Source organism: Eubalaena glacialis, chromosome 7, assembly GCF_028564815.1.
Source record: "Eubalaena glacialis isolate mEubGla1 chromosome 7, mEubGla1.1.hap2.+ XY, whole genome shotgun sequence".
NCBI classification, from domain to species: domain Eukaryota; kingdom Metazoa; phylum Chordata; class Mammalia; order Artiodactyla; family Balaenidae; genus Eubalaena; species Eubalaena glacialis.
The window spans coordinates 77170669-77179990 of record NC_083722.1 but is presented as its reverse complement, the minus strand read 5'-3'; positions in this window follow the sequence as shown (position 1 = coordinate 77179990).

The window sequence follows — 9322 nt, the reverse complement described above, 5'->3', positions numbered from 1 at the left end:
GAGGAAGAAGGGTGGAGGGAGAAGTAGGGAGGTTGGCTCAGTTGGTTCTGAGCTGCTGCTGCTTCCCAAGCACCACCAGGTTCGCCTGCAACCTGCCTTCCAGCCCAGAGGCGGAAACCCTCACCCTCAGCTGGCCTGGCCCCAGGGGCCTAGGGAGCCACCTTACAGTCTGACCCCTGTGGTCCAAGGTCTCCTGGGGTAGGGAGGGCACTTGCTTCTTGTTCTAGTTCCTTCCCATGCCCTCTTAACCAGCAACCTCAGAGAAGCAGAGGGAAACAGGGTAGCCCCATCCTGGGAAAGAATGTAGCTCTCAGGTTGGCATCAGAGCTGCAGGCAGCAAGAAAAACAGGAATCTCCCACCCAGCACCACAGACCCAGCAGTCCTCAATTCCAAGTGTGCAGAACTGCCTCCCCTCGACTTGTGAAAATGCAGTTTCCTGGGCCTTGCCTCTGGGGCCGGGACTCTGTATTTGACAGCTGGCCCAGGAGCTTCTCCTCACACTTAGAGAGCTGTGCAGGCCCGAGCTCCAGCCTCTACGCGGGGCTGGTTCCCTCACCTGCGTGACCACAGCTTATTTCTCCCTTGCTCCCTGGGCTCAGCTACGGTAGGCCATGCCTGTAGCCAAATGCATAGAACCTTATCCCGACCTAGGACAAATTAATGCCAGGGGAAGAGGGCTGGGTGCTCCCAGCCACTGGTGGGGCTCCCAGGAAATCCGGAGTCCTTGGGGAGATGAGACATTCACAGACATGTCTGTTTGTCCACCCAACAATCTGGACAGTATGAACCAGTCACACCCACAGTCAGCAAGCTCACAAGGCTACTCAGCCAGGTTTGGCTGGACCAGGGGCTGTGTGCCTGTGTTTGACACCAATTCCAAAGGGTGCCAGGAAGAGCAGGGGTGGGGAGGAGTCCTGGGCCAGGGCTCATCAGCCTGCTGGCACCAACTGGAGGCAACTTAAGCACTAGAAGCCGACATCAGGGCAAACACCAGGGAGGCTGGCACCAGGCACTGCAGGAAGCCCACATGGGTAGGGGGAGGAGGGGAGCAGGCAAGCCCTCTCTTCCTGCCTGGGACCAATGCGGTGGGGGGAAGAGGATAGTTCTCAGCCAGAGCTCTGGGTCCTGACACAACTCTGATGCCCCTTCTTGTATAATCCAAAATAAACTACAGTAAACCAGAAAAAAAAGAGTAAGGAAATCCATGGAGGTCTGCAAAGCAGCAGCCTGGGGACAGGGAGCTGGGGTGGGCGCCACCTGGTGGTCATCCCTGGTACTGTGATGCCTGGAATGGATCCCCAAGGTGGGGCTGAGACGAGGAATGGGATGGCGGCTGTTGTCCCAGGACTGGGCTGCAGCCAGCCAGGAACAGTGAGGAGTGGGAGGTGAAGGTGACATTGCTGAACACCTCCTGCAAGCCAGCGCTTTATGTGTACACATTTATTTAGCCCTTCCAACTGGATCATCCCCATCTTTCAGATAAGGTAGAACTGAGGCTCAGATGAGACACCAGTTACTCCAGCACAGTAGTAGAAGGCAGAGCTGGGATTGGAACCTGGGTCTCTCTCACTCTGAGACCTCAGCCTCTGCACCCTACTGCCCCTTGGCTCCCTGGAGAAGGGGTTGTGCAGCGGGCACCTGGAGAAGGGCCTTGGGTCCTGCAGGACCATGGCTATGGGGAGCGTGGAGGGAGCACGCTGGAGCTCAGATTCTGTACAGCTGTCAGCAAAACCGCCTGTGGTCCTTGGGGCCTAAGGCCCATGCACGTAAGTTTCTAGAAGCAAATGGTGGGAAAAGGGCACCTGAGCCATGGACACAGGCCCAGGCCTGCAGGGAGGCTGGGGTAGACCTGCTGGGCCCATCTATATGCATCAGCCATGGCCCCAAGGACCTGGGCAGCCCTGGATAATCCAAGCAGAGGGACAGGAGAGGCAGCTGCCCCAACACCCCAGCCTGCTCAGCCTCTCGAAACCCACATAGCTTGTGAGGGAGAAGACAAAGGCCTGGGCGGGCAGGCCCTTGGGGCTTGGGCAGGATATGGAGGAAGTGACAATACTCCCAAGGCCCCAGACCTAGTCCTAAGACATCAGGGACACAGGAAACTGGGACATTTATGGACCCAGAGCCCATGATGAGCCTTTGAAACCCTGCTTCCTCTCTTTGGCTGAGAAGACATAGTATAAAACGTGCTTGGTAGGGACTTCCCTACAGGTCCAGCGGTTAAGACTCCGCGCTTCCACTGCAGAGACCGCAGGTTCGATCCCTGATCAGGGAACTAAGACCCCACATGCCATGCGGTGTGGCGAAGCACATGCAGGAAGCCCAGTCAGCTGGGTCCTCATGAGAGTCCGAGGAACCTGTTATTTCCTCCTCAGCCCCTGGCCAGGGAGGATGAGAAGCCAGGACACAGTGCCCAAGGCTCTCCTTGGCCTGACCTCCCAGCCAGAAAGGCCTGGCCAAGCCTCATGGCTTAGGCAGCTGAGTGGGAGGTCAGCTTCAGGGCCCCACAACAGCCTCAGGACCAACTCCTGGCACCAGTGAAGGGCCTCCCAGCCCAGCTGGCAGGGAGGGGAGGCCAGGGACCACTTTTCTTCGCACCACCCCACAGCCGTGCATGTGACATGGCTACAGGGGTGAGGGATGCCCTGGGGACTTCTCAGTTCTCAGGCGAGGCTGAGCCAGGTGAGCCTGACAAAATTATACAGGTCTTTTCTGCCTTCTTTTACTTACCATAATGTTTTTAAGGTTCACTCGTGTATCAGAATTTCATTTCTTTTTATTGCCAAATAATATATTATTGTATGGTTATACCACATTTTATTTTTCCATTCATCAGTTATTTCTCCTTTTTGTCTATTATAAGTAACGCTTCTATAAACATTTGTTGTCTGGAGGGACATATGTTCTCATTTCTCTTGGGTGTATACCTAGGATTGGAATTGCTGGTAACTATCTATGTTTAACTTTCTGAGGAACTGCAAGGCTGATGGCTGTGCCATTTTACATTCCCACCAGCAATGCATAACAGATCCAATTTCTCCTCACCCTTGCCAACACTTGTAATTATCTTTTTTATTACAGGTGAGGTGGTATCTCATGGTTTTGATCTGCATTCTCATGATGGATAATGGTGTGGAACATCTTTTTATATGCTTATTGGCCATTTGCACACCTTCTTTGGAGAAATATCTATATGGATTCTTTGCCTATTTTTAAAATTGGGTTATTTCTCTTCTTATTATTGAATTGTATGGACTGAATGTTTGTATCCCCTCAAAGTCCATATGTGGAAATTCTCATCCCCAGTGTGATGAAATTTGGAGGTGGGGCCTTTGGAAGATAATTAGGGTTGGATAAGTCATGAGGGTGGGGCTCTTACAATGGAATTAATGCCCTTTTAAAAGAGGAAGCAAATAAGATCTGTCTTTCCTGTATGCACACAGGAAATGTTATGTGAGGACATAACTAAAAAGCCATCTGCATACCAGGAAGAGGGCTTTCAGACACCAAACCTGAGGGCACCTTGATCTTGGACTTTCCAGAACTATGAGAAATAAATAATTGTTGGCTAAACCACCCAGTCTATGGTAATTTATAACAGTAGCCCAAACTAAGACAAATTGTAAGAGTTCTTTATTTATGTAGTCCAGATACAAGTCCCTTATCAGACTTATGATTTGAAAATATTTTTTCCCGTTCTGTGGGTCTGCCATTTTTTAAAATCTTTTTTGTTGAGATAATTGTGGATTCACAAGAAGTTGCAAAAAAAGAAGAGGTCTCATGACCTCAACCAGCTTTCCCCAGTGGTGGCATCTTACATAACTATTGTGCATCACCAAGACCAGGACATGCACGTTTGTACAATGTCTCAGGTGACCACAAACCTTACTCAGATTTCACAAGTTCCTGTCTTTTTGATAGGACTTGAAGGGCTTCACTTCTTGTCCTTTCTGTGGTGAGGACAGGGGGGCAGAATGTGAGGTGTCTCACTGCAGCTGGGGACCAAGTGCTCCTTTCTCTCCCAGTGAGGACACCTGTGCTTCCAGGATCTCCATGTGGAGATCCACACAGACGCCTCTTGCAGCAGAGCTGGGGTCACAACCGTTCCCTCATCTCACCAAAGATCCCCTCCCCGGATGTTGTGTGTAGGGGGATCCAGGTTCTGCCACAAAGAAAGCCGCCACTTCAAACAGCCTGTCCTTCCCAGCCTCCGGGACAAGGGGTTTTGGGGGTGGGTATTACTTTAATAATTAAAGCATTTCAGAGGCAGGTTCCAGCCCTCCTCCCCAAGATGAGTCCCTGCCTGGGGTTCCCCTGTGCTCTTCTGTCCCCTTCTGGGTAGGGGGAGAGGTAACAGGAGAGCAAGGGGACACTGGCAAGTGCTCTGGGCAGGATTCCAGAAATAACTAACCCTCGGGGATCTGGGTGTTACAGACATGGGGATTTGAAGTATGAATCTGGGAAAAAACATAAGGGCAAAGACAGGTTGCCCACTCTCACCACTATTACTCAACATTGTTTTGGAAGTTTTAGCCACAGCAATCAGAGAAGGAAAAGAAATAAAAGGAATCCAAATCGGAAAAGAAGAAGTAAAGCTGTCACTGTTTGCAGATGACATGATAACTATACATAGAGAATCCTAAAGATGCTACCAGAAAACTACTAGAGCTAATCAATGAATTTGGTAAAGTAGCAGGATACAAAATTAATGCACAGAAATCTCTTGCATTCCTATATACTAATGATGAAAAATCTGAAAGTGAAATTAAGGAAACACTATCATTTACCACTGCAACAAAAAGAATAAAATACCTAGGAATAAACCTATCTAAGGAGACAAAAGACCTGTATGCAGAAAACTATAAGACACTGATGAAAGAAATTAAAGATGATACAAACATGGAGAGATATACCATGTTCTTGGACTGGAAGAATCAACATTGTGAAAATGACTATACTACCCAAAGCAATCTACAGATTCAATGCAATCCCTATCAAACTACCACTGGCATTTTTCACAGAACTAGAACAAAAAATTTCACAAGTTGTATGGAAACACTAAAGACCCTGAATAGCCAAAGCAATCTGGAGAAAGAAAAACGGAGCTGGAGGAATCAGGCTCCCTGACTTCAGACTATACTACAAAGCTACAGTAATCAAGATAGTATGGTACTGGCACAAAAACAGAAATATAGATCAATGGAACAGGATAGAAAGCCCAGAGATAAACCCACGCACATATGGTCACCTTATTTTTGATAAAGGAGGCAAGAACATAAAATGAAGACAAGACAGCCTCTTCAATAAGTGGTGCTGGGAAAACTGGACAGCTACATGTAAAAGAATGAAATTAGAACACTCCATAACACCACACACAAAAATAAACTCAAAATGGATTAAAGACCTAAATGTAAGGCCAGACAGTATAAAACTCTTAGAGGAAAATATAGGCAGAGCACTCTATGACATAAATCACAGCAAGATCCTTTTTGACCCACCTCCTAGAGAAATGGAAATAAAAACAAAAATAAACAAATGGGACCTAATGAAATTTAAAACCTTTTGCACAGCAAAGGAAACCATAAACAAGACAAAAAGACAACCCTCAGAATGGGAGAAAATATTTGCAAATGAAGCAACTGACAAAGGATTAATCTCCAAAATTTACAAGCAGCTCATGCAGCTCAATATCAAAAAAACAAACAACCCAATCCAAAAATGGGCAGAAGACCTAAATAGACATTTCTCCAAAGAAGATATACAGATTGCCAACAAACACATGAATGGATGCTGAATATCACTAATCATTAGAGAAATGCAAATCAAAACTACAGTGAGGTATCACCTCACACCAGTCAGAATGGCCATCATCAAAAAATCTACAAACAATAAATGCTGGAGAGGGTGTGGAGAAAAGGGAACCCCCTTGCACTGTTGGTGGGAATGTAAATTGATACAGCCACTATGGAGAACAGTATGGAAATTCCTTTAAAAACTGAAAGTAGAACTACCATACGACCCAGCAATCCCACTACTGGGCGTATACCCTGAGAAAACCATAATTCAAAAAGAGTCATGTACCATGATGTTCATTGCAGCTCTATTTACAATAGCCAGGACATGGAAGCAACCTAAGTGTCCATCAACAGATGAATGGATAAAGAAGATGTGGCACATATATACAATGGAATATTACTCAGCCATAAAAAGAAACGAAATTGAGTTATTTGTAGTGAGGTGGATGGACCTAGAGTCTGTCATACAGAGTGAAGTAAGTCAGAAAAAGAAAAACAAATACCGTATGCTAACACCTACATATGGAATCTAAAAAAAAAAAAAAATGTCATGAAGAACCTAGGGGCAGGACAGGAATAAACACGCAGACCTACTAGAGAATGGACTTGAGGACACGGGGAGGGGGAAGGGTAAACTGGGACAAAGTGAGCGAGTGGCATGTACATATATACACTACCAAATGTAAAACCGATAGCTAGTGGGAAGCAGCCACATAGCACAGGGAGATCAGCTTGGTGCTTTGTGACCACCTAGAGGGGTGGGATAGGGAGGGTGGGAGGGAGGGAAACGCAAGAGGGAAGAGATATGGGGATATATGTACATGTATAGCTGATTCACTTTGTTATAAAGCAGAAACTAACACACCATTGTAAAGCAATTATACTCCAATAAAGATGTTAAAAAAAAATACATAAGGGCAAAAAGTGGGAAAGGATGAGGCAATAAAAGGGTGTGAACTACAAGGCCCCTCCCCCAAGTAGTGGCTCAGTGGGGGCCACTGAGACCCCCCAAACCAGGTCTTGTGCCCCCACTATCCAGTCTAGAGAAAGGGGGTCACGCAGATGTGGCCCTAAGGGCAAGAGGAGGAAAATGTCTCCTTTGAGTTGCATCCTGGATGGAGGCCCAGGGTCTGCATTGGTGCTGGGCTTGGTGCTGACTCACTCTAGGTCAGGCGCAGCCTTGGGAAGAGTGAGCCTTTGGTCAAGCTGGCAAGGCAGGACAGGGTCCTCGGGGTCAGGTGTCTTGCTACTGCCTCTACAGCATAAGCCTGAGCCAGGAGGTGTCCTGCTCCCAGGCATCTGGGAACGGGGAGGGACAACGTCAGCATTAAGGAGGACCCCAGGGCTTCCCTGGTGGCGCAGTGGTTAAGAATCCGCCTGCCAATGCAGGGGACACGGGTTTGAGCCCTGGTCTGGGAAGATCCCACATGCCGCAGAGCAGCTAAGCCTGTGTGGCACAACTACTGAGCCTGCGCTCTAGAGCCCGCGAGCCACAACTACTGAAGCCTGCGCGCCTAGAGCCCGTGCTCCGCAGCAAGAGAAGCCACCGCAATGAGAAGCCCGTGCACCGCAACAAAGAGTAGCCCCCATTTGCCGCGACTAGCGAAAGCCTGTGCACAGCAACGAAGACCCAATGCAGCCAAAAATAAATAAATAAATTTATTTTTTTTAAAAAAAGGAGGACCCCAAAGCTGCTGAAGCCCCGTTGTTAGCTAGGGCTGCATAACAAAATTCCTCAGGCTGGGTGGCTTAAACAACAGAAACTTATTTCTCACTGTTCTGAAGGCTGGAATCCAAGATCAAGGTGCCAGCCAATTCGGTTTCTTGTGAGGGCCTACACTGTGGCTTATAGATGTCCTCACATGGCCTTTCCTCCCTGTGCCAGTGGAGACAGACAGCGCTCTTGGTGTCTCTAAGTAAGAGGACACTACCCTATCTGGTCAGGGTTCCACCCACATGACCTCATTTAACCTTAAATACCTCCTTAGAGTCTCCATCTCCAAATATGGTCACATTGGGGGTTAGGGCTTTAACCTATGAATTTGGGAGCAACACAGTTCAGTGCATAGCAGCCCCCAAATCTGCCCAGTTCATGGTTCACCCATCATCTCCCAGGGGAACACTCAACTGTACGTTAGAATTTGAAGTTTAAGAGAAAAAGGAAAATATCTGGGATTTAAAGGGGAAGAGGAGGGAAGGTTCTTTAAAAAGGGAGCAGAAATTCATCCACAGGTCACTGATCACCTCCCTACACACACCCAAGCCAGGGTGGAGGAAGCCCAGAGCCCCCATCCTTCATCCCCATCTCACCACAAAAAAAGAGCAACAGAGTTTCCAACATCGACAAATGCTTTTCCCCAGAAAATGTCTCTTTCTACCTCAGTACCCCTCAAAGCACAAAGGGTGACTTTACTAGTACCCAAGTCATACATGGCCCATTTTTATGTTGCCTTCAGTGACTTCAGATCTGAACATGCAATAAATGTTTTTCTCATATTTTCATGGGGGTAGGAGGCAGCTGATCAGAGTTTTAACAAAAACTTCCTAACCATACTCCGCACCTTAAATTCAAGAAGTTTCCACCTCCAAGCTCAAAAGATGAAGAAAACCATCACACAGTTCAGAACTGGATGAGCAGCTCTATCCTTACAAGAGGTATTTGGAGACAAGCCAGGGCCTCTGCATGTGCTTGAGCCCAGGTCCACCAGGCTGGGGGTGAGGGGCGCTGAAGTTTAGACCCACCAGGAATTTCATTTTAGCTGATCCCAGGAACACAGACCTCAGCAAACAGCCTGTCTCTCCATCACCTCAGAGGCCCAAGTCACATCACTTTGTAGGAAAAAGTGGCCCACGTGGAGGAGTAGCCTGTACCTCCACCTGTAAGGACTAGGGAGGAGCTGACTCATGGACCAGAGACCCTGGGCTGCAGCAATGGCTCCCAGTAGTCACACAGCACTGAAATTGCAAGATGCATGCTGGGACGAAGAGGAAGTTTTGGGCAATTACTCACCCCCACCCCGCTCGTGGGACTGGACACGGTTCTCTCCCAGTAACTCCAGGCCCCATTGATTTTGCTTCCTAAATGATCCCAAATATGCCAGCTTCTGCCTTCATCCTGGTCCAGACCTCCATCACCTCTTCTTCTTCTTTTTTTTTAAATAGATTTATTTATTTATTTTTGGCTGTGCTGGGTCTTCGTTGCTGCGCACGGGCTTTCTCTCGTTGTGACGAGTGGGGGCCACTCTTTGTTGCGGTGCGCCGGCTTCTCATTGCGGTGGCTTCTCTTGTTGCGGAGCATGGGCTCTAGGCACACGGGTTTCAGTAGTTGTGGCGCACGTACTCAGTAGTTGTGGCTCACAGGCTTAGCTGCCCCGCCGCATGTGGGATCTTCCTGGCCCAGGGCTCGAACCCAAGTCCCCTGTGCTGGCAGGCAGATTCTTAACCACTGCGTCCCAGGGAAGTCCCCATCACCTCTTCTTATACAGAGCACAGTCAATGGCCTCCAGATGCCTTCTGACTTCTGCCC